This window comes from Taudactylus pleione, unplaced genomic scaffold (assembly GCF_031769625.1).
Source record: "Taudactylus pleione unplaced genomic scaffold, aTauple2 ptg000256l, whole genome shotgun sequence".
In the NCBI taxonomy this organism is placed as follows: domain Eukaryota; kingdom Metazoa; phylum Chordata; class Amphibia; order Anura; family Myobatrachidae; genus Taudactylus; species Taudactylus pleione.
Window position 1 is genome coordinate 25,136,559 of NW_028284658.1, and position 24,325 is coordinate 25,160,883.

The following is a 24,325-nucleotide window of genomic DNA, read 5'->3' on the forward strand; positions in this document are numbered from 1 at the left end:
TGCACAGTTGTAGAATCATGGAAACGCATGTTTAAATGTATGGACTGTGCACTTTTATTATTTATTAATTATTTTATTTAATAAGGAATTGGCATTTTTTGTGACTTAGGATGTGGTATGGAAATGATCCTAGCAAAAGGTCTAGGGGCCTATTCATCAAAACCATGGTAACCATGCGGGCCATTCATCATCAGGGGTTCGAAAAGGACCCCTAATATTCAGATCTTCAGGCGACGCTTGTTCTCAGATCCCCACTCCTTCCTATGCGGATCCATCCGCCCTCTCCTCACTACCTCCCCGGCGGCGGTACGGCGTAGCCAGGACGACGGTGAGGAGGTAAGTAACGCAGCTACTTCTGTAGCTGCGATACTAACCGGGGGGCCAGCTGCTTTTCAGAGCAGCTGTCCCCACACCGGAGCAATGATGAATTGCTCCGGTGTCCCGTTTCTCCCGCTGCAAGTTGGATACTTAAGTATCCCTTGCAGCGAGATTACTTAATCATCGGAGGCAATACGGCCTCCGATGGTGAATAGGCCCCTTAGTGTCATATAGCCAAGCCTTTGTTTAGATTCAATGAACTAAAGGGGGGATGTTCCTGTATTGTGGCGTTTTATAAGAAGGTATTAAGGAAAGAGACAGTTCTGTGCTAAATCAGATTTCGGTCTAAGGAAAACTGGTTTGGGTCATAGATTTATCAAAGGAGGAATGTAATTGAACAGTTTCTGTGAAATGTAAGCTGTATTTATAATTTGGAAGACAGTTTCCTGATTAGTGTACTAGTCTTAGAGGTACAGTATATGGGCAGGATTACAACTCTAGAGTTGCTGAAGTAAACCCACCATGGTTCCTCAGATAGGAGTAACCACCCTCTATTCTATCAGTGTAAAAAATCTGTGATTGCCTGCTGGAGCGAGGTCACCAGTCACACCTTTGTTATTAGTTACCATGAAAATATAAGATAAGAACTTACCTATGTTATCTCTATTTCTATGAAGTCCATAGGATTCCACAGGATACCTTGGGGTATAGGTGATGACGTAAGGCATCGGGCACCATAGAGTTAAGTTTTCAGCCTCCCAGGATGCACTAGGGTCCCCCTCCTATACCCCGCCCCCGAGCCAAGGCATCTCAGTTACGTACCAAGCCATAGGCCGGAGGAGGAGAAGGAAGAGAGAGAAAAAAGATCTGGACACACACAAGAATCACATTCTCACCAGAGGGAGACGGAAAAAACGTTGACCAGAGTAAAGCCCATCTGCAGCACAGGTGCGACGGGGCGGGAGTCCTGTGGAACCCTATGGACTTCGTAGAAATAGAGATAACAAAGGTAAGTTCTTACCATATCTCATTTTCTACATCAGGGTCCACAGGGTATCCACAGGATACCTTGGGGATGTCCCAAAGCAGTATACTTCAAGGGTGGGAATGCTCCTGTGCTGAAAGGAGAATCCGCCGCCCGAAGGAAGCATCCTGAGAGGCAAAGGTGTCAAACGCGTAATACCTCACAAGGGTATGGACAGAGGACCACGTGGCAGCCTTGCAGATCTGGACTGCAGAGGCACCACGTCGAGCTGCCCACGAAGGACCCACAGACCTAGTGGAATGAGTCCTCACAGAGGATGGAACCAGAAGGCCTTCATGAAGATAAGCTTTTGAAATTGCCATACGAATCCAACCTGCCAAAGTTTGCTTTTAAGCAGGCCAACCCTTTTTACGGAAGCCATAGAGGACAAACAAGGCGTCCGACTTCCTAAACGAAGAAGTGCGGTCAACATAAATCCTTAAGGCCCGCACAACGTCCAAAGTGGCCTCACCCACTGAAAGGTCAGGTGAGTTAAAAGCCGGCACAACGATTTCCTTGTTGATATGGAAACGTGAAACAACTTTGAGAAGAAATTCAGGACGACTGCGCAGCACTGCCCTGTTCCCATGAAAAATCAGGAAAGGGGGTCTACAGGAGAGAACCCCTAAGTCAGAAACACGTCTGGCCGAAGCGATGGCCAGAAGGAAAATTGTTTTAGCTGTCAGCCATTTGAGGTCCACTGAGCCCAGTGGTTCAAACGGCGGTCCCTGGAGAGCCCTCAGGACCACAGCTAAATCCCAAGGCGCCACCGGTGGAACAAATGGCTACTGAAGTCGAAGAACACCTTGCATAAAGGTGCACACATCAGGGATTGTAGCAATCCTATGATTGAACCAGACGGACAGGGCAGACATCTGCACCTTCAGAGAAGCAAGGCGAAGCCCATGGTCTAGTCCCGCCTGTAGGAAAGCTAACACTCTAGACAGACGGAACTCCCGAGGTGCATAACCTCTCGACCGACACCACTGGAAGAACGTATGCCACACACGATGGTATATTCTTGCAGAAGATGGCTTCCGAGCTCTTAGCATAGTTCGTACTACAAAGCTGGAAAACCCCCTGGACCTTAACATGGCCGTCTCAACAGCCACGCCGTCAAAGACAGCCGAGTCAGGTCCGGGTGAAGACAAGAACCCTGTGACAGTAGGTCCGGTCGTAGCGGCAACCGCAGAGGAATGTCCACGGACAGACCCTGAAGGTCTGAGAACCAGTGCCACCTGGGCCACGCAGGAGCTATCAACAGGAGCGTCCCTCCTTCCTGTTTGAATTTCCGGATTATCCGTGGAAGGGAAAACGGAGGAAAGAGATAAGCAAACCGGAACGTCCACTGGACGGACAGAACATCCACCAGAGATGCCTTTTCATCTCTTGTGCGAGACCCGTACACCTGCAACTTGTTGTTGTGCCATGACGCCATGAGGTCGATCTCTGGAAGACCCCACCTGTCCACCAGAAGTTGAAAGACGTCCTGGTGCAGAGACCACTCCCCCGGATGAACGTCCTGGTGACTGAGAAAGTTCGCCTCCCAGTTGAGGACTCCCGGGATGAATACTGCTGATATTGCCGGGAGACTGCGCTCCGCCCAGACCAGGATGCAGGACACCTCTACGAGTGCCGCCCGACTTCGGGTTCCTCCTTGCCGATTTATGCAGACCACGGTGGTGGCGTTGTCCGACTGGACCTGCACGGGGTGACCTTGGAGAACCCGATGTGCCTGCTGGAGAGCATTGAAAACCGCGTGGAGTTCCAAGATGTTTATTGGAAGCTCCGTTTCCGCCTGAGTCCATCTGTCCTGGAACAAGTGTGGACCCGTGACCGCTCCCCAGCCCCGAAGGCTGGCGTCCGTTGTCAATAGGACCCAGTTCGCCACCCAAAACGGACGACCCTTGTTGAGATGGGTCGTCTGCAACTACCAGGCAAGGGACAGGCGAACCTCCGGAGTGAGCACCATCGTCTGTGACTTTAGACTCTGAGGCAGTCCATTCCATTTGAACAGGATCAATTGCTGCAGAGGTCTGGAGTGAAACTGGGCATATTCCACCATGTCAAATACTGACACCATGGAGCCCAGTAACCTCATCGCCGAGTGCAGAGACACACGGCGGCTCTGCAGACAACTGCGCATCCTCAACTGTAAGGCAGAGATCTTTTCCCCCGTCACAAAGATCCTCTGCTGACTGGAGTCCAATAAGGCTCCGAGGTGCAGAATCCTCTGAGACGGGATCAGGGTGGACTTTTGCCAGTTTATCAACCAGCCGTGGCGTTGCAGTACTGCAATCGTCAGATCCAAGTGGCGTAGAAGGAGCTCTGGAGACCCTGCTACCAACAGAAGGTCGTCTAGGTATGGCAACATGCGGACTCCCTGCAGCCGCAGGAACGCCGCCATGACCGCCATAACCTTGGTGAACACACGTGGTGCTGTCGCCAGGCCAAAAGGTGACGCCCGGAACTGAAAGTGATCGTTGCGGATTGCAAACCTGAGGAACTGTTGGTGACGCAAAAGAATAGGGACATGCAGGTAAGTGTCCTGTATGTCCAACGACACCATGTAATCCCCAGGTTCCAGTGCCAGAATGATGGACCGTAGGCTCTCCATCCGAAACCGTGGCACCCGCAAGGACTTGTTGAGGGCTTTGAGGTTGAGAATCGGACGGTACAATCCATTGGGTTTTGCACCAAAAATAGATTGGAATAGAAACCCTGGCCCCTCTGGGAGAATGGAACAGGCACTATAACTCCAGCCTGGAGCATAGTGTGCAAAACCTTCCGCAATTCCAAGGCTTTGTTCTGGTCTAAGGGAAGACCCGTGGTGAAGAATCGGGATGGGGGCCTGTGCCGAAAGGAGAGGGCATACCCGTGAGAAACCACCTCGTGAACCCAAGTGTCTGTCGTAGTTACCGACCAATACTGGGCGAACTGCAGCAGGCGGCCTCCCACTTTGGGATCCCCCAAAGGGAGGCCCGGACCATCAGGCCGCAGGCTTGTCATCAGACTTAGGGGCCGGACGTCTGGTACTCCAGGCCTGTTTCCGGGGCTTGGCCGATTTCTTGGGCCAAGCCTGTCTGGGAAAGGACTGTGCCTTAGGCCTACCCTGGGCCCTATAAGGCCGAAAGGACGACGTACCCGAACTGGAAGGGACCGCAGCAGACGGGAGACATGCAGACTTGGCTGCCGCCAGCGTGGCCACAATTTTGTCCAGATCCGGACCAAAGAGGACTTCTCCATTAAAGGGCAAAGCTTCCAATCCCTTTTTGGAATCAACGTCCGCCTTCCAGGATCGCAACCATAAGGTGGGACGAGCAGCCACAGCTGCCGAAGAAATCCAAGATGTGAGGGTACTAATATCCAAGGCCGCTTCATTGATGTAAGTGGCCGAATCCCGGAGATTGCCTACCAACTCGGCCTGTTCAGCCGAACAGTCGGAATCCAAAGACGCCTCCAAACTATCAGCCCAGCGCTCCATAGCTCTGGCTACCCAACATACGGCCATAGCCTGTCTGGATGCCCCCCTGCGAGGGAATAAATGGACTTTAGGCAGATCTCCACCTTGCGGTCTGTAGCATCCTTCAAGGAGGGCATGGGCAATGTGGCACTTCGGACTAGGCGTGTCACATGAGAATCCACCTGAGGAGGGGATTCCCACTTAGAAAGATAACTGTCTGCAAACGGGTAGGCCACCGCTAAGCGTCTTTGAGGCTGATACCGTTTACCAGGGTGTTTCCACGCCTCCTCTAATTGGTCTACTAACTGACCCGAAAGAGGAAACACTGTGGCGTCACCCTTAATATCCTTGAAAAAGGCATATTTAGACTTGGACACCGGAGGATCATCATCCTCAATAACTAAAGCTGTGCGGACTGCACGAATAAGGCCATATAAACCTTAGACTTAGCGTCCGACTCTTTACTACGGAGAGGTTCTTGGTCAGAAAGATCCAGAATCTCCCCATCATCGGTCGTCACGTCGTCATCCTCATAAGGACGGACAGAGACGCCACCGGCCGCTTGTGAGGCCGAAACACAGACTCCCCTTGTCACAACAAATGCTGTACAGAACTTGTCAGTGAATTAACCCACGCAGGCTCCTGTGAAACCTGGGGAGGGGAAATAGGGGTACTGTGCGGTACCATCAGTTGTCTCGGGAAACCCTGCATGGGTGATGACACCACTGACTGCTGGGACGATCCCATCTGTGAAAACGCAGGTGGCGGAGCTAACTGGCCCACTAGGGTTGTAAGCGCTTTGGCGAAACAAGCCCAGGGCGGTTCCTGTACCGGAGCCATGACAGTAATTGGCCGCGCAAATAAATAACACTGCCGACATAGCCCCTCCACGTTACCCTCCCCCTCCGCTATTGGTACCTTGCAAGTGGTACACAGAAGCTGGAGAGGAAATTCACTCTCAAACATGATGGTAAGTATGTGACCCCTCTCACTAATACTCTTTAGTATAGTGGGAGAACCACCCTGCAATCACCGCACCGCAAGGGCTTTAGCAGAAGAGGAGCAGGGACAGTGAAATGGCTGACAGTAGAAAGTGAAAGTACAGGCAGCAGACGCTAGCAGAAGTCACATACTATGCAAAGAAATTAATTCCTGCACTATCAGCGCTGTTCCTCAACTACGCAGACACAGAGCCTGGTAGGACACAGCGCTGCATACACAGACCTCTTTCAATGCCACCAATCAACAGCTTCCAGCAGCGCTCACCATGCTTCAGGAAAGATGGCCACTGAGGAGCAGAGAGGAGGCGTCCTGGGGGAGGCGCGCTGCCACAGGGCCAATCGGCAGGTGCAGAGAGGGCTGTGTGCAGCGGGGGAGGCGCCGGCTGTGTACAGGGAAGGCGCGCTCCCCTGGCATGCAATTAACCCCTGGGATGCCGCAGCACTACCGCTCAGCTGCGGTCCGCTGTCCCAGGGGGGTAGTGGAAGCACAGGTTGGTTACCTGGCTCCACGCTGCAGCTAGTCCCCAGGGGACTCAGGACCATGTATCAGCAGGGACGCACCGCGGAACCCCCTGCTTACCTGTTGCTCCCTTGAATCCGGCCATGGTCCAAAACATCTGGGGTCACCGCTAGCTGTGACCCCAGATGCTTACCAGCATCCCCGGATCAATACCGGCGTTCTGGTACCGGTGGGGTGTAGGGAAGGCAGCATGGACGTCAATAGTGACTGTTCATGCTGTACTTCCAGATGTGCAGCCACAGCTGCCGCAAAAAAAACTTCAGGGGCTATCCTTAGCCCCCCTCTAAACAGGTGCTCCGACTCCGAGCTGGGCACCAACGAAACTGAGATGCCTTGGCTCGGGGGCGTGGTATAGGAAGGGGACCCTAGTGCATCCTGGGAGGCTGAAAATGTAACTCTATGGTGCCCGATGCCTGATGTCATCACCTATACCCCAAGGTATCCTGTGGATTCCCTATGGACCCTGATGTAGAACCTCTGCTTTCTGTCAGTATAACAGGACTCACTCCATCTCAGGATGGCAATAACAGATGCAATTAAAAAAATCTTGGAGAAGTTGCTGTTGGCAGGAAAGCTGAGCTTCATGGGTAGTTTAGAGGCGAGGAGGTGATGTGAACATTACCTGTACGAGAAAAGATTGCTGCTGCTGGTTAGTGCACAAGGGTTTGAGGATCCGTAAGTTATAAGTCTCCAGACAGGAATACCTGTGGTTGTGCCCATGTCTAATTCACTTGCAATAATGTAAATAATATGCGCTTCTTGTGCTGGGGCCCTCTACAGGCACAAGGAGACAGCAATACATGGACATATGCCTACACCTTTGTGATGTACATGTGCGGTACAAAAAATGCATATATTAAGCAACAGTAAAATCTTATGTCCAACTCTATATGAGCCCCTATGTTTTAAGCTGGATACACACTGAAGTGATATCTGCCCGATATGTAGTTTCTGGCCGAATCAGAATGATATATCGGCTGGATCATTCAGTGTGTACGACCAATCTACGCACTCCCACGGTCGTTAGCGATATCTTTCGGTCAGCTATGTTGCATGGCCACCCGGACAATATTGCATGCGGTGCTGTGCAAGGTAATGAAGGAAGGAACGAGTGATCGTTCCACTCTTCATTACATCGTTCTGATGTGTACCATGGATAAGATATGTCGGCACGTCGGCCACCATATCGTCCAGGTACACATCGCTCTAGTTTGTAGCCAGCTTTACACTCCAGAGAAGTGGCAGCACAAAGTGATGTAATGCACAAAAAAATGTATGTTAAAAAGAGTACGAAAACACAACTGGATATTATGCATGCTAAATAATTACATACATTCTGATAAATTTTTATAGATACACACAAATTAGCACAGGGCTCGACAAATTTTTGTAAAATCTAGGAGCCATCTTTGTAAGGTTCGGAACCAGACCATCGTTCACAACCAGAATATATGAAAACTTGTATAGACCACCACACATGCCCCTTCAATGACCCTCTACCTCCTCACATGTCATCAGATCACCACACATGCCTCTTCAATGGTCATCAAATTCTGCCACATGCCATACCTGCCCTCCAATACAAATATATCATGCAGTAGTGTCCCCAATTCATAATATGCCACGCAGTAAGACCCAAATTCATATTATGCCACATGGTATGCCCCAAATTCATAGTATGCCACACATATGGCCCAAATTCATATTATGCCACACAGTAAAACTGTGTACACACGGAATGATGCGCACTATAGATATATATGGTGGTGTAGTGCACTACTAGGGAGTAAGATAGGGAAAATAGAATTAGCTTATGCTGCAGCTATAGACACCGGTGAGTTCCCTGTTGTCACCAGAGAAGAGAGAGAACATATTAGCCATACAGAGCGATCAATTTTCAATACTCAAGGGGCCAAATTGCAGGTGCTCTAGACACTAGCCAAGTAAGAGATAGCTTCAGGAGAGGCATGACAGAGGCCATCAATCAAGAACAAGAAACTACAATAACAATCCTGAAAAACCTGGAGCAAAATATAACAACAACAAAGAGGACACTGGACCCTCATTATGAGACAGACGAGACAGAAAAAAAATCTAAGTCTTTATTTTAGAGCTTCTGGGGGTAGACACCCCACCAGATCCGGAATCAACATATCAGACATGGAAAATACAGAAGAGGAAAGAGAGGAGGATGAAAAGGCAAAACACAAAAACAAAGAAAAGAATCAGGTACTGAAGAGAAAGAGATCTAACAATTAGGAATTCATAATCTAAGCAAACACACATTAAGTAATGAGGAAACTACAGTGCTAGCAAAAGGCCTTGAATTTGCCCCCAAAAATAACTTCAACCAATTTCAAACATTTATAGACTTACATAAATTCACCTGCAAAATGACTCTCAAAAAATTATTTCACAAACAAAGGGACACACAACAAGAACCCCAAACAGATAATGACCCCCACACAAACCTAAGAATCAAATCCACATTTTACCCAAACATGTTAAAGGCATAGAGGCTTTTGAAAAAGCAGTTGAATGTGCTATAGCAATACTTGGCAGAAAAATGAATAATACAACATGGAAGAAAAATAAAAACAAAATTAAAAATCCCAATTTCACCAAAAAAGAGAAGTTAGCTCTACAGAAGAAAATAATTCAATTGTAATCAAACCAGCAGATAAGGGAGGAGGAGTTGTCATTATGGACAGAGAATATTACAACCAAGAAGCACTGAGATTACTATCTGACCAAGACACCTATGAACTTCTGCAAAAAGACCAAACAGAACAATACAAAAAAGAAATAAACCTTCTCCTAACAGTAGGAAGAAACAAGGGGATCCTAAACAAGGCTGAATACGAATACATAATACAACAACACCCAATACTACCAGTTTTCTACTTCCTTCCAAAAATACATAAAACCTACAATAACCCACCAGGGCATCCAATTGTTTCTGGAATAGGCTCACTTACCACCAAACTTTCCGAATATGTAGATATCATTCTACAACTGCTAGTCATCAGACAAGCCAGCTACTTCAGGGATACAACACAAGTCATGGACCTACTGAACACAACTAAATGGGAAGAAGGATATCTCCTGGCCACATTAGAAGTCAAGTCCTTAAATACGTGTATTGACCACCAATAAGGGTGTAAAGTAGTGGAAACTATCATGAGAATGGACCACAACATCAAGGAAGAGCAAATAGCCTTCATAACAAAGAGCATTGCATTCATCTTAACTCACAACAACTTCTAGTATGGCAACTCCCACTATAGACAGGTTCGCAGGACTGCTATGGGGAATAAATTTGCCCCCAGTTACGCGAACCTCTTTATGGCAGAGTGGGAGGACAATACCATTTGGACGAACAACCAATACAGAGTCTACGTATCTGTGTGGCGACATTATATAGATGACATCATCATATAGCATCCAATCCATTGACTTTTTAGACTTAACTATACATATTGAAGACGGAAAAATCCAGACAAAAACTTACACCAAATCTGTAGACTGTCACAGATTCATACCTCCAACAAGCAACCATCACAAAAACTGTATCAATAGCATTCCGGGGGGCCAATTTAAAAGAATAAGATGAAATTGCTCAAGCCTCAATACCTTTGAAGAACAAGCCTCAAACCTGAAGTCTAAATTCCTGAGCCAAAATTACAACCAAGAAGTCATAAACAAAGCAATATCTACAGCAAGTACCACAAATAGAGAAAGCCTCCTTACATACAAAAAGAAAGCAGAAGAAGTTACTTCCCCCAGATTTATCACCCAATATAACGATTAACATAAACATATAGAGAACATTATCCGTAAACACTGACATCTACTAATGAAAGACGACTCTCTACAAGATATCCCCAAGAAACTGCATTTCACATATAAAAAAGCAGAGAGTAATAAGCAGAAATTAGTGAAGAACCACCTCCCGCAAGAAGGAAAGAACGATGCAAAGGAAGGAACTTGGCTATGAGAAAGAAACCCAGGGTTCTATCACTGTAACAGGTGTGTAGCATGCAGAACAACTAAACATAGAAAAACTGCCCCTACAACAGAAATAACATCTAGATTCACTGGAACAACATTCAAAATCAAAGTTACAATGACCTGTGACACAAAAGGGGTAATATAAGTAGTTACCTGCCCGTGTGGCCTACAATATATAGGCAGAACAGCCAAAAAATTAAGCTTACACATAGGAGAACACATAAGGAATATCAAACACAGATTGGATTCACACAGTGTCCGACCACTTCAGCAAAGAACATAATGGAGATCCGAATCTTCTAACTTTTACAGCAATAAAGTAAAATAAAAGCATGGAGAGGTGGCAATTATCTAAGATCCATGTCTCAGGAAGAAACTCTATGGATCTATAAGTTAAAAACCCTTGTACCTTCCTGCTCACCCTCTTAGATTTTATGGGTATGTTTCTCAGTGTGTCAAACTAAGGCCTCTGTTACTTGCTATTTTGGCCGCTCTGTAATTTCACTCTATATCTATTTTAGGTTTAATTGGTTTCTGTAAATATGAGTTTGTACCTTTGGATCGAAAGTGAGTACTTCTTCCCCTCTTTCTCTTCCCCTCCCCTTTCCTTCCCCTCCTTTCTTCCGTTCGTCTTGATGTCTTTTTGTTCTTTATTTTCATATTATGTTGGAAAGTATTATTGTTTTTGTAGGTTTGTTTTTTCCTTTTTTTTGTGATTTAATATCTATTCATGATAAGATGAATGATAGATGTTAGATTCATGTTAGATGTTTTTCCAGTGGTTCTGAAAAACTAACTGAATTTTTCCCTTTTTTTTCTATGTAATGATAGCTCTGCCACTGTTTTTTCTCTTTGAATGTATGTATTTCTATTTTGTTGAATTCAATAAAATACAATTTGCACTAAAACCCTTGTACCAAAAGGTCTGAATATAGATTTTGAATTCTCCGAATTCCTGAGAGAATGAGCCCCAAGAGAAGGACTAGGACTGTATGTGGTCCCTACATACACACCACCCTGGATACGCCCAACTACTTCCGAACTTGGAAGCTAAGCAGGGTCGGGCCAGACCAATAATGTGGAGGGAGAACACTCATGAATCTCTGGTTATGTAGTTCTATCACTATAAACAGTACCTATCCTTCCTAATTATGGGCCAAAGTGTAATAAAATATCAAGGAGAAGATTATCTGGCAAATCAGAAGCTAAAGGAACCGACCAACTCAATACCCTCCCCTCATCCCTAACTTCAAGGTGAATGATGTTTTGACAACAAGTCCCTACTGCTACAAATAACTGGAATACCTTTACACTGCAAGATGATTTCCCTTTTTTTTTTTTCCGACAACTCGAATACATTCTTATTTATTTTATTCATCTAATTCTCTACAATTCAACACTAACTACTATTTCTAATTCATAATCTCCATCCTGCTGCACACATATTTTGGACTCACCTAACCTATGAAAGAAATACACTTCTCAACCAACAACTGTAAGATAAGTACTGACCTGTTAATTGATGTAAACCTGTATATGTTTAACCTAATCTGCTGTAATCTACACCATCACAGTCACACCATAAGACAATCATGAGCTGTAACGACATTTAATACTTAACAAGAATAGAGGGACCCATCATTAAAGATCAACCCCAGCCTGTATCCTTACGACTAATTAAGGAGGAGCCAAGCACGCATTCAAATAGAGTTCATACTAAAAACCACAGAACATTACAGCCCTGACGAAGCCCGCACATAATCTAGCGGGTGAAATGCGTTGGCCACGCCTCCCCTTCCACTTGCCGCACGGACTCCAGAGACAGCAACACCAGCGGTGAACCAGCATGCATGCTCACCACCGGAGCGCCTGTAGCAGCAGCTGCCATCTTCCATCTGAGGCAGCAACCTAAGTGCCAGCAGCGGACTGAAGTACAAGCAAGGACTGGGAGCTCCACACAACTACAGACACACGGATGTGCCATACTTTCCGCCCCCTCAAAAAGAGGTTAGCAGAACATGTACGCAACATTATTTCGGGTTGTGAAGAGTATCCAATTTCCGTCCATTTTAAAACATTCCATGGTTCTGATCCTAGGGGACTAGAATTTGCAGCAATACGATCAGTGATACCAAACTGGAGGGGAGGGGACTACAATAGGCACATTAATACGGAAGAACTGAGGGCCATAATCACCATGGATACACTTGCACCCAAAGGTCTAAATATAGACAATGAGGTGAGATCCATCATTTGTGGGTGACATGTAGATCAGCCTTTTTATGTAGTGCAAAAGAATAGTGATGCATGCTACACCATGAGTCAAAGTGATCAGTCAGATCTCCAATGTATACAACACCAGCTAGCTAAAGTGTAATCCCGTTAGTTAGCACAAGTTGTAGCAAGCTTAGCCGGTTAATGTATAGTCCATTACAGTATGAGCACGTACAGGTGGGACAGGTATCCCATAAAATGTATTTTATACTTACCATGTTTGGAATAAAGAGGTTTGGCAACCTATCATGCATAATGTGAATGATGTATATATTGTGGACTATCTATCAAATAGTGGAATTTTATATGGAACGAACTGTATTCAGGTTCACACAGACACCTATAGAATGTATATCGATCAGCAGGATTATATATGGAACAAACTGTATCCAGGATCAAATAGAAACCTACGATCTGAGATAGACAACAGGCAGACATCCTTTGAGTGACTGAACAGCCCACCAATCCGCATATGTTAACAAGGACCAATCAGATTTGAAGGCGGGCAACATAAGGACACTTAACCACCTCCTTATCAATCACCTTTCACTACTCCCAGAGGAAGACCTTAATGGTTGAAACGCGTTGGAGACATATCAGATAAACTAACCATCACAAATCTCCTGCATACCAAAGCAGAACTATACGTGCAAAGAATACTGCTACTCCCATCCACTCACGGCCGAGTCACGTGATCGGCAAAATACACGTGACCAGGAAGTAACAGAAGCGGAGAAGGAAGGACGGACCAGGACGACGCAGACAGGCGCCCGCCTCCGCCGAACGGAAGACAGGACACCCGAGCAGAAGGAGGAGGGATCTGGCCACACGGGAGGACAGACAGACAGGTAAGTCTCTGATACAGGAGGGGGAAGCCGGATCAGGTCAGGAGTGATCGCGTCCGACGATTCCCCTCCCCAGACAGGCGAGTGACAGGCTACTCAGTTGAAGTGCAGGATACAGTCTTTAATTAGACGTATCACTCACTTCACTGTACCCTGCATGAACCAGGTCCAGAGATCCTGCACTGCCACCCAGGTGGTTCTCCTCTCTTCTGCAAAGAAGAAAGCCCGGGCCACCATCTATTGGAACACATCATTTGGACAATCATATCTGGACTTTTATGGGTGAAAAAGCGGGACGCCGCTAGCCCTATACGCATCCACTCCAAGGACTATATCATCCCCCAAATTCCTATTAAGTGTTCACAGACAGTGTACACAATCGCTACCTAATAGCATTTAAACCACACAGCAGTTTCTTTGCATTGCAGACGATTGTGATTATATATGTATTATTTCACATATTATTTTAACCAATAAATAACAGGATTTATTTTGAATATGCCGCATTGTCAATTCCACTTTGTATAGCCAATTACAGTATCAAGACACATGAATTAGGCATTAGCCTTAACCCAGCAGAATATATAAAAGTTCAAAAGGGATAGCGCTGTTACTCATTTCTTTGTATACTTTCACTAAGGACAGCAACAACACAGCACGACGAGGTAGGAGGTGCGCGCACCTAACAAGGAAAACTGAAACTTTGTATTCATTACAACAGCCTTGAGGAGCTGATACTTGCTTTAATTGTGGCAAAGTTACCAAATACAATACAATTTATGTATACCATGCAAAGTGTTTCTGGACTACCTCACTTATCACATTGATTTTAAAACATTGTTTTTACATTGTACTTTCATTGTACCTATTTATTTTGTTGAATTTCAATTTACTTCTTTCCCTGCAACTACTTTTATATTATTTTAATAATATTTTCATTAGTATTATTATCAATTGCGTATTATTAATTTACCTTTGCATACTACCTAATTTCATCTATATTGTTTACCATATTTTTCATTTATTGCTTATCATCAATTTACTTTTGCATGATACTGTCTACATTTTATCTATATTGTTCAACATATTTTGCATACCTATTAAACAAATAAGAAATTACACACCACTGTACTGTATATCCAATTTATAACCCATGTTGCGCTAACAACTAGACACACCACTCTATTTATTACTGAGTGATGTGTACCCGACAGTTTGACATATTGAATCCTGGGTACACATCAAAACGATGTAATGAACAATGGAACGATCACTATCCTTCATTACACTGCATGGAGCAGAATGCGATATCGTCAGGTTTTATGTGCAACACATCAAACCTGACCTGACGACTTCGCATGTGACTGTGGGAGCACGCATATCATGCAAACACACTGCACGATATGCATGATTTGCCAAATCGGAACGACATCACTCCAGTGCGTACCTACAGTACTTAAGACCCAAATTCATATTATGCCACACAGTAGGACCCAAATTCATATCATGGCACACAGTATCACCCAAATTCATAGTATGCAACAGTAAAGCTTCCAACAGTATGCCAACAGTAAAATATCCTGAGACAGTTCATGTGTGGGGTTGCTTCTCAGCCAAGGGAGTGGGATAATTCACAATTTTTCCTAAGAACACAGCCATGAATAAAGAATGGTACCAAAACATCCTCCAAAAGAGATTTCTCCCAACCATCCAAGAACAGTTTGGTGACGAACAATGCCTTTTCCAGCATGATGGAGCACCTTGGCATAAAGGCAAAAGTGATAACTAAGTGCCTCGGGGAACAAAACATCGACATTTTTAGCCCATGGCCAGGAAACTCCCCAGACCTTAATCCCATTGAGAACTTGTGGTCAATCCTCAAGAGGCAGTTGGACAAACAAAAACCCACAATTTGTGACAAACTCCAAGCATTGATTAGGCAAGAATGGGCGGCCATTGGTCAGTATGTGGCCCAGAATATGATTGACAGCATTAAAGGGCCGAAATGCAGAGGTCTTGAAAAAGAAGGGTCAACACTGCAAATATTGACTCTTTGCATAAACTTACTGTAATTGTCAATAAAAGCCTTTGACACCTATGAAATGCTTGTAATTTTACTTCAGTATACCATAGTAACATCTGGCAAAAAAAGTCTAAAAACACTGATACTGCAAACTTTGTGAAAACCAATACTTGTGTCATTCTCAAAACTTTTGGCCATGGCTGTAGACACAATGTTGCTTAAATAAAAAAAAAAACACAATATAAAATTGCAATCTCAAAAGGTAACTATGTTCAGTCCTCCTTATGTAGCAAGGAAAATTAGTTATAAGAAGTCACCAACATTTGTGAGGTAGAGTCACAGTTTAGCTGGAATGTTTATCCATATGTTGATTGCATATATATAGCTGGATAGATTTGCAGGGGGAAATCCTTTAATACTCACTACAATAATGTCCTCCTTTCTAAGCTCCGGTCTTTAAGTGATTAACTGCAGTTCCAGTGTTAGTCTGCTGGTGACGATGCACAATGCCGGGCCGTGAATGGCGGACAGGGGGAGCCAATTCTAAATGGTCACTCCAGGTGTGACCATTGGTTTCCCATGTGAGTCTGGACCACGCTGGAGCACCACAAACAAGATCTCCGTTCAGCTGTATTAGTAACGTTCCTGCAGAGTTTGGTTGCCGATTGCTCTTAGCATAGAGCGGCTTTTAGGAGATAGGTGCTACGGGCTGCAAGACACCTGTAGCTTCGACGTGTTTCTCTGTGATGCACGGCATTCTCAAGAAGCAGGTGTACGGATATGTACTGGTACGGTCTTAAAATAGGCACAATTTAGAGAGGGGTTCACCACCTGATTTCCCTTCTGACTAGTGTTTGATTACTGGATTCCTTGGAGTTCACTCTCTTCCCCAGACCTCTCTCACATATATAGAGGCCCCCTTATAAGCTCATTTGGCATATCCTAAATGCAATAAAGTGTCAGATATGTTCATTAGACAGTAACCATTCCTTCTGTGTACCCAATAAAATAATTCATTTGGTTTGTCTATCAGATGACACACATTTCAAGTATCAATGAGAATAAGACTGCTCAATTCTTGTCCATATGGTCACCCTGGCTGACGCATCATCTCTCTATGGCGTTTAGTATATAAATACTTATCTGTCTCTCTTCCTGTGGATGGTCGGCATGTGACATGAACCCTCCGAGGCTCCCATATCTATTTGTGTATTCTCTTCTGGTAATGTCATAACTGTTTATGTTATGGTTCACTTTTAAATGTCTTTATGTGTGTTAGATATTTAGTCGGCACATAACATTATGCTAATGTATCGCATGTTGGAATTTCATGCCTTTCCCACTACCTCCTTTGTTTTAAAAACTTTAATAAAAGCAGATTGTTACAAAAATAATAATAATTTGGAAGAAAAGAGGGGCATGGTTATTGAGACCCCAAAGGCACTGCCCACTCTGCTCTGAACACAAGTCACAGTTGGGAAATATGTGACTACTAGTATTTTGGACCCGTAAGTCACAAGGTCGCGATCTATTGTGCCTGGCATTGCAGGTTTTTTTCCCCCCATCTTCATCCTCCCAACCACCTCCTTCCTCTCTAATCTTATTTCTGTCCCTCCTCCCCTGTGTATATATAGACAGTGGCAGCAATATCCTTGGTGCAGCTATGTATTTGCAGCCTATACAAATAAAAATGAGGATATAGCTACCATACTATCACAAATTAGCTGAACAGATTCGTATTCAAATGTGTTTTTGGCACTAATACAGACTAGATAAATTGATAGTAAAGAGAGTCCACAGGGCGCTGGAAGTAATAAAATATAAAAAGAAACCACTTTGGGCCTTAGATGAATCCTTTTTTTTCCATATGTTGAATGTACATGTTAAAAAAAGGAATATATGTATAGTTACGTACAATTTAACAATGTTACCACCTTTTTGTGCAAAAGGTAATGAATAGTGTCCCAATAGATGGTGGTATCCAGATGGAAATAGAAGAAAACACTGTCCTTAAACAAAGATTTTCCCAATTTTCCACACCAACATGTAACCATAAACCGCTTATTGGTCTCTTATTGGTATTGGTCAGTACAAGGTTTCTGGGTGCTCTAGACAAAAATTTCCCCTACCACCCCTGCTCCTCCCAAAACACTCTTCCCACCCATCTACATAAAACTTCACCGCATGCTTTTTACCAAGCTTTGAAAACAACATTTGTGGGTGCACTGTGGATAGTAATATGCTACACATCAGTGCCATGAATACATTATTATGCCACACATCAGTGTCCCAATACATATCCCAATACATAATTATGCCACACATCAGTGACTCCAATACATAATATTCCACACATCAGTGCCCCAAATCACATTTTTTCCTGGGATGAAGACTGAGCTAGACCTGTGTGACATATAAGAAAATCTCCATATTTTGGTGCCAGCTGTTTCAAAAGGTGAACCCAAGCAGTTGTCTAATGCACCAATCATTTGGGGGTGGCAAAAATACTGAGTGACATGTCACTCTGCCAGTGTTCTTAATGCCCCTACATAAAGTGCCAGCCTTTGACATAGAGTAGCAGTAGGATGTGACAGCTATTTTTACCTGTGAAGCTATTGGCTGCTGCTCCTCAATATTTCTGATGGGCTGAGAAATGCGGCTTGGCTATGATATAATCACACAGGAGACGCAAGCATTAGACCACATTCCAGCCCATCACCAGACAATATCAACCAGCACTGCTGAAATTCTATTTAATCTCGCCCAGAATTGAACACAGTCTGGGGACACCCTCATTTGAAAGAGGGGAATCTCCTCTTTCAAACAAAGTGCCCCCTTATTAGTTAGTTATGTGAGGGAAAAAAAACAAGTTAATGGTATTTTCTGGAAATACAAAGTCTTCTGAAAATAACAAAGTATAATTTGTGTACGTACTGCATAAATAATTATATTGATGTTGGAATGTAACAAGCCCAAAAGTTGCTAAAATAGACTCAGCAGCAAAGTAGATGATTAAACCATGTGCATTTTGGCCATAATCAGTGCATATCTAAATGTACTTTGTATGTTTCGCTATTGAAGAGGACTGATTAAAGCACTATCTGGATCTTAGACCTGGCAGAATGGTGAGACAAGGACAGTTTGGTTTCTTGTTTTTGATTACAATTAGTTAGTTGGACTGGGTATTAAATAACTGTTGCAGAGATAACTCTGAATCTGGCTATCAGGAGCCTTGCTGGGCTTTAGATAATTTTTTTAAGTAATTATTGCTGGACTTCATTGTGAAGTGGAGACAAAAACTTGATATGCAGCCTGTAAAATTGTTAAGGGAATTCTAAATTGTTATTGAAGTCAAATGTGATTTTTATTCATTGGATGATGACATTAATCTTGGGAAGGGTTTTATGTGTTAAGTGTACCATTTTACTGCTGTTAATGTTTTAGTGTTGCACATATCAGTGATAGTATGAACCGAGCTGTGTCATACAACCGCGTTATGAATCATGTGAGTGGGTGTGTATGGAGTGGGAAATTAGATTAATGACCTTCCAGGACATAACCTATGTCTATTCATCTAACTGAAGACAGTATAACAATCCCTTGTAAGGATGTGTCATAGGCGTAACTACGGGATGGGGTCAATATTCCGGCAAAGGCGATGCTGGCACTTAGAATCCCGGTGCCGGCATCCCGAAGGTAAGTAGCAAGGATAGGGGGAGATTTAGAGTCAGGGGTTAGGCACTAGGGAGAGGGTTAGGCACTAGGGGGAGGGTTAGGTATAGGCACTAGGGAGGAGGTTAGGTTTAGGCACCAGAGAGGGAGGGTTAGACGAAGGGTCAGGATACCTACCGACAGGTGTCAGTATCCTAACCCTATTGGGATGAAGGTGTCAGGATTTTGATCGCCAGGATCCCGAGCGTGGCATCCAATACCCAATCCATAACTACCACAGGTGCTATGGGGCCCAGAGTTTAGGGGGGCCCATCTTCCTTTTCCAAGTTACATATGTTATATACATTTTGTACCTTTGGGTGGCACATAGGGGCTCCTTACAAACTTTTGCTATGGGGCCTTCAAATACTTAGTTACACCCTGAGAAACACCCCTGAGTAATGTGTTTATAAGGGTACCACCTCTGGGGTGTTCCTAAGTGTAATTAACTGTTACCTGTGATTGTTGTGTGTTGGTGTGCCTGTGTCTGTACCATACCCAACTATTTTATTATATAATCTGCATGTGACAGGCACTTGTCCGCATATACACCCACTGTTTCCTAGGAAGACGAGGAGTGAGTTAGACCTGGGCTACAAGTAAGAGAATAAACCTACAGTATATCACCCTACAGGCAGAAAAAAGCTACGATTAAATTATGAAACTTGATAATAAAATTAAATAATGTGTACAGTACATGGTACAATGGTAATACATATTGACCAATGGACATCAGACACAGATTAAGGGAGTATAATTAAAAGTCCTATGATGCACAGATTGTCATAAAATGTTTTTCTTCTTCTGTGAGTTACTCTATTTCTTTTCTTCTTATTAGAAACATCTGTTAAATTTATGATAGGTTAAACAGTGTTTGGCAGTGTACTCCAGTCATACATTTAGCTGTTACGATGGCAGCTGGGGAAAATGTGCCTGAAACCTGGCTGCCTCAGAGGGGACTCCCTGTTTTAAACAAAGCCATCATCTTTCTGCTTTGTTTTCCAGGAAACTAAATCAATATAACTATTTAACCATGGAATATGAAACAACCAGAGTACTTACCAGCCGTAGTCGGGATCTTCAGCAGCCAAGCTTCCGGCGTCAGTATTTGAACCGACGGCTATTCAGCCGCCGGGATATCATGCCCAACCCGATATAGGGATGTACATTTACTGCTACAAGTCTTCTTAAACAGGGCTGCACCTTGCCAGAGAGATCCATTGATATCTGTTGCTGGATGTGGAGCTTTAGCAGATAGGGAGAGTTATTTTAGTAAATAACCTATAAATACCTAGAATACATCATGTACAGGTTAGGGATATACTAAACCTTTTATTGCAAAGAAGTACTTGGCATTCCCTGTATGGTGTAAATGTAAATATTATGTATTACAGTCCCAAAAACGTACTACATGCCAGTCTATGCCTCCACATCATTACATTTGCCTCTGCCCCCAGAAAATGCATTGCACACTAGACTGTGACAAAAGATGCATTGTACCTACCTGTGGTACAGCAAAAATAATGAAACCAGCCCATACCCCAAAAAAAAACAAAGCAAATACCAGCCTGTGTCCATAGAAAAAAGAAAGCACACATCGGTCTGTGCTTTCAGAAAAAGTCTGGGGGCACAGGCAGGTCTGTGCTCTAAGAACAGTACCCAAAGCATGTTCCCCCAGAATAAAAATAGTATCAGCCAGCCTGTACGCCCAGAATAAGAACAGAGCACACAGGCCATACGCCCAGAATTAGAACAGTACACACCAGACCGTGTGCCCAGAATAAGAACAGTACACACCAGCCCGTGCGCCCAGAATAAGAACAGTACACACCAGCCCGTACGCCCTGAATAAGAACAGTACAAACCAGCCTGTGCACACAGACTAAGAACAGTACACACCAGCCCGTGTGCCCTGAATAAGAACAGTACACACCAGCCCGTGCACCCAGAATGAGAACAGTACACACCAGTCCGTGCGCCCAAAATAAAAACAGTACACACCAGCCCGTGTGCCCAGAATAAGAACAGTACACACCAGCCCGTGTGCCCAGAATAAGAACAGTGCACACCAGCCTGTGTGCCCAGAATAAGAACAGTACACACCATCCCGTGCGCCCTGAATAAGAACAGTACACACCATCCCTTGCGTCCAAAATAAGAACAGTACACATCAGCCCGTGCGCCCAGAATAAGAACAGTACACACCAGCCCGTGCGGCCAGAATAAGAACAGTACATACCAGCCTTTGAATAAGAACAGTACACACAAGCTTGGGCTCTCAGAATAAAAACCTGTGTCCCATAGAATACGAACATTACACACCAGTCTTTGCCCCCAGAACAAGAGTACACACCAGCCTGTACCCCAGGATAAGAATAGTACACACAAACCTGTCCCCCAGAATAATAATAGTACACAAAAACCTGACCCCCAGAATAAAAACAACACACAACCTTTGCCCCAATAGAATAAGAACAGTACACACCACCCTGTGCCCCCAGAATAAGAACAGTACACACCACCCTGTGCCCCCAGAATAAGAACAGTACACACCAGCCTGTGCTCCTCAGGAAAAAAAAAAAACAGAACCCACCACCAAGTGCCCCCAAAATAAGTACAGTATCCACTAGCCTGTACCCCTCAGAATAAGAACAGTATCCACTGCCTAGTGCCCCCAAAATAAGAAGAGTATCCAGCAGCCTGTACCAAAGAATAAGAAAAGCACAAACCAGTCTGTACCCCAGAAAAAAAACAAAAAAAACAGTACACAAACTGTGCCCTACATTAGGAACTACAACTGACCTATTGCTTCCCCACTCCCAGAGCACTTGTCAGGGAATTATTAAGCTTGGATTCTGGCACTTTGCACCAATAATACTACTACGGCAACCGGACTTGTTACAGCAATACCTGAGAATTTCGTCAGTGAGCTGCTCCATCCATTTAAGTAGTAATTGTGACCCTGAAAGTTAAATCCGTAAGTGTTAAAAGATGGGAATAATTCTAATGGGTCTAGACACACCCATTTGAGATGGGTAGGTCATCCACAGCTCACTTCCAATGCTGGAGAAAGAGGAGTACACTAATCGCATGAGGACTTTCTCCTAGTGGCTGTGATTTGTAGGATGTGGCATGCTGAGACATAAGGGACCTATTATTAAACTTCTTCATATCACAGCAGTAAGTACCAGTTTTTATCACCCTTATGATTAAAAATACTGTTGATCATGTATTTTTTTTACTTTCCTTGAGTTGCTAAGTATTACTCAGCTGTCATGGAGCTGGAGTGATAACATTTACCCATCAATTCACTAAGTCAGTCTCCAATATTGACGCTCATCGCAAACTGGCAGTATACTTGATGATGATGAGTGTTTATATTATATAATCACAGATATCGCCTGCTTACCTTTCTCTCCCGAAATGGCCCGCTATCTCCATACTCTAGTATGGGGACAGGAATTCGGATCTTTCCGCCCCTGTCCGGCTCCTTCCGCCGGGGCTTTTGTGCGCCGGCGTGAACTCTAGGTCACGCATGCGCTCTACAAGAATCGGGGAGACAGCTGATTATAGGGGTATAGGGGTGAATTATAATTAACATAATGAATAGAGCCATACAACAGGGAAATCCAAAACATTAGGTCCCTGTCATGGTGGGACAGCCCCAGCCGGTTTAGCAATAAACAGTATATTATGCAGTTCACTACTGTTTATTTACATACACTGATTCACTTTCATTACATTGCATTATAATGAAAGTTAATGATGCGTATGTATGGAGCTACAATGATTCTGCCTGATATCAAATTATACCACTGGTTACATTAATTGATAGATTTACGTTCCTCCTACTTTTGTGAGTGGCTTTTGCATAAAAATCATATTACCAGTGAGTGTTTTTTTGCAGTGAATTAAACTTTTTAATTCACTCTTTATTTTTCCTGGACATTTTAATATTTTGCTTTTTTGATCGAATTTACCATTTATGTTTTTTTTTTTTTAATCTAAATAAAAGTGCTTATATTTTATGGATATCCATAAAAAAATATGAGATATGGTAAGAACTTACCTTTGTTATCTCTATTTCTACGAAGTCCATAGGGTTCCACAGGATACCTTGGGGTATAGGTGATGACGTCAGGCATCGGGCATCATAGAGTTAAGTTTTCAGCCTCCCAGGATGCACTAGGGTCCCCCTCCTATACCCCACCCCCGAGCCAAGGCATCTCAGTTACGTACCAAGCCATAGGCCGGAGGAGGAGAAGGAAGAGAGAGAAAAAAGATCTGGACACACACAAGAATCACGTTCTCACCAGAGGGAGACGGAAAAACCGGTGACCAGAGTAAAGCCCATCTGCAGCACAGGTGCGACAGGGCGGGAGTCCTGTGGAACCCTATGGACTACGTCGAAATAGAGATAACAAAGGTAAGTTCTTACCATATCTCATATTTTCTACATCAGGGTCCATAGGGTATCCACAGGATACCTTGGGGATGTCCCAAAGCAGTATCCTTCAAGGGTGGGGACGCTCCTGTGCCGAAAAGAGAATCCGCCGCCCGAAGGAAGCATCCTGAGAGGCAAAGGTGTCAAACGCGTAATAAAAAAGCTACTCACAAAGCTATGGACAGAGGACCACGTGGCAGCCTTGCAGATCTGGACTGCAGAGGCACCACGTCGAGCTGCCCACGAAGGACCCACAGACCTAGTGGAATGAGCCCTCACAGAGGATGGAACCGGAAGGCCCTCATGAAGATAAGGTTCTGAAATTGCCATCCGAATCCAACCTGCCAAAGTTTGCTTTTAAGCAGGCCAACCCTTTTTACGGAAGCCATAGAGGACAAACAAGGTGTCCGACTTCCGAAACGAGGAAGTGCGGTCAACATAAATTCTTAAGGCCCGCACAACGTCCAAAGTGTCCCAATCCACTGACAGGTCGGGTGAGTTAAAAGCCGTCACAACGATTTCCTCGTTGATATGGAAACGTGAAACAACTTTGGGAAGAAAATCAGGACGAGTGCGCAGCACTGCCCTGTTCCCATGAAAAATCAGAAAAGGGGTCTACAGGATAGAGCCCCTAAGTCACAAACACGTCTGGCCGAAGCAATGGCCAGAAGGAAAATTGTTTTAGCTGTCA

At 44.4% G+C, this 24,325-nt stretch overlaps 1 long non-coding RNA gene across 3 annotated transcripts in view; it reads right to left on the reverse strand.

The window, feature by feature from the left end:
* LOC148515047 (uncharacterized) overlaps positions 1–24,325 on the reverse strand; it is a 68,938-nt gene that overhangs the window by 27,400 nt on the left and 17,213 nt on the right. For 2 of the 3 annotated variants that reach the window (XR_015879442.1, XR_015879444.1), the window contains exon 2: positions 20,253–20,435. The exons of the other annotated variant lie outside the window; for it this stretch is intronic. This is a non-coding gene — a long non-coding RNA (uncharacterized LOC148515047). The remainder of the gene's footprint in view (positions 1–20,252; positions 20,436–24,325) is intronic. 3 annotated transcript variants of the gene reach the window in all.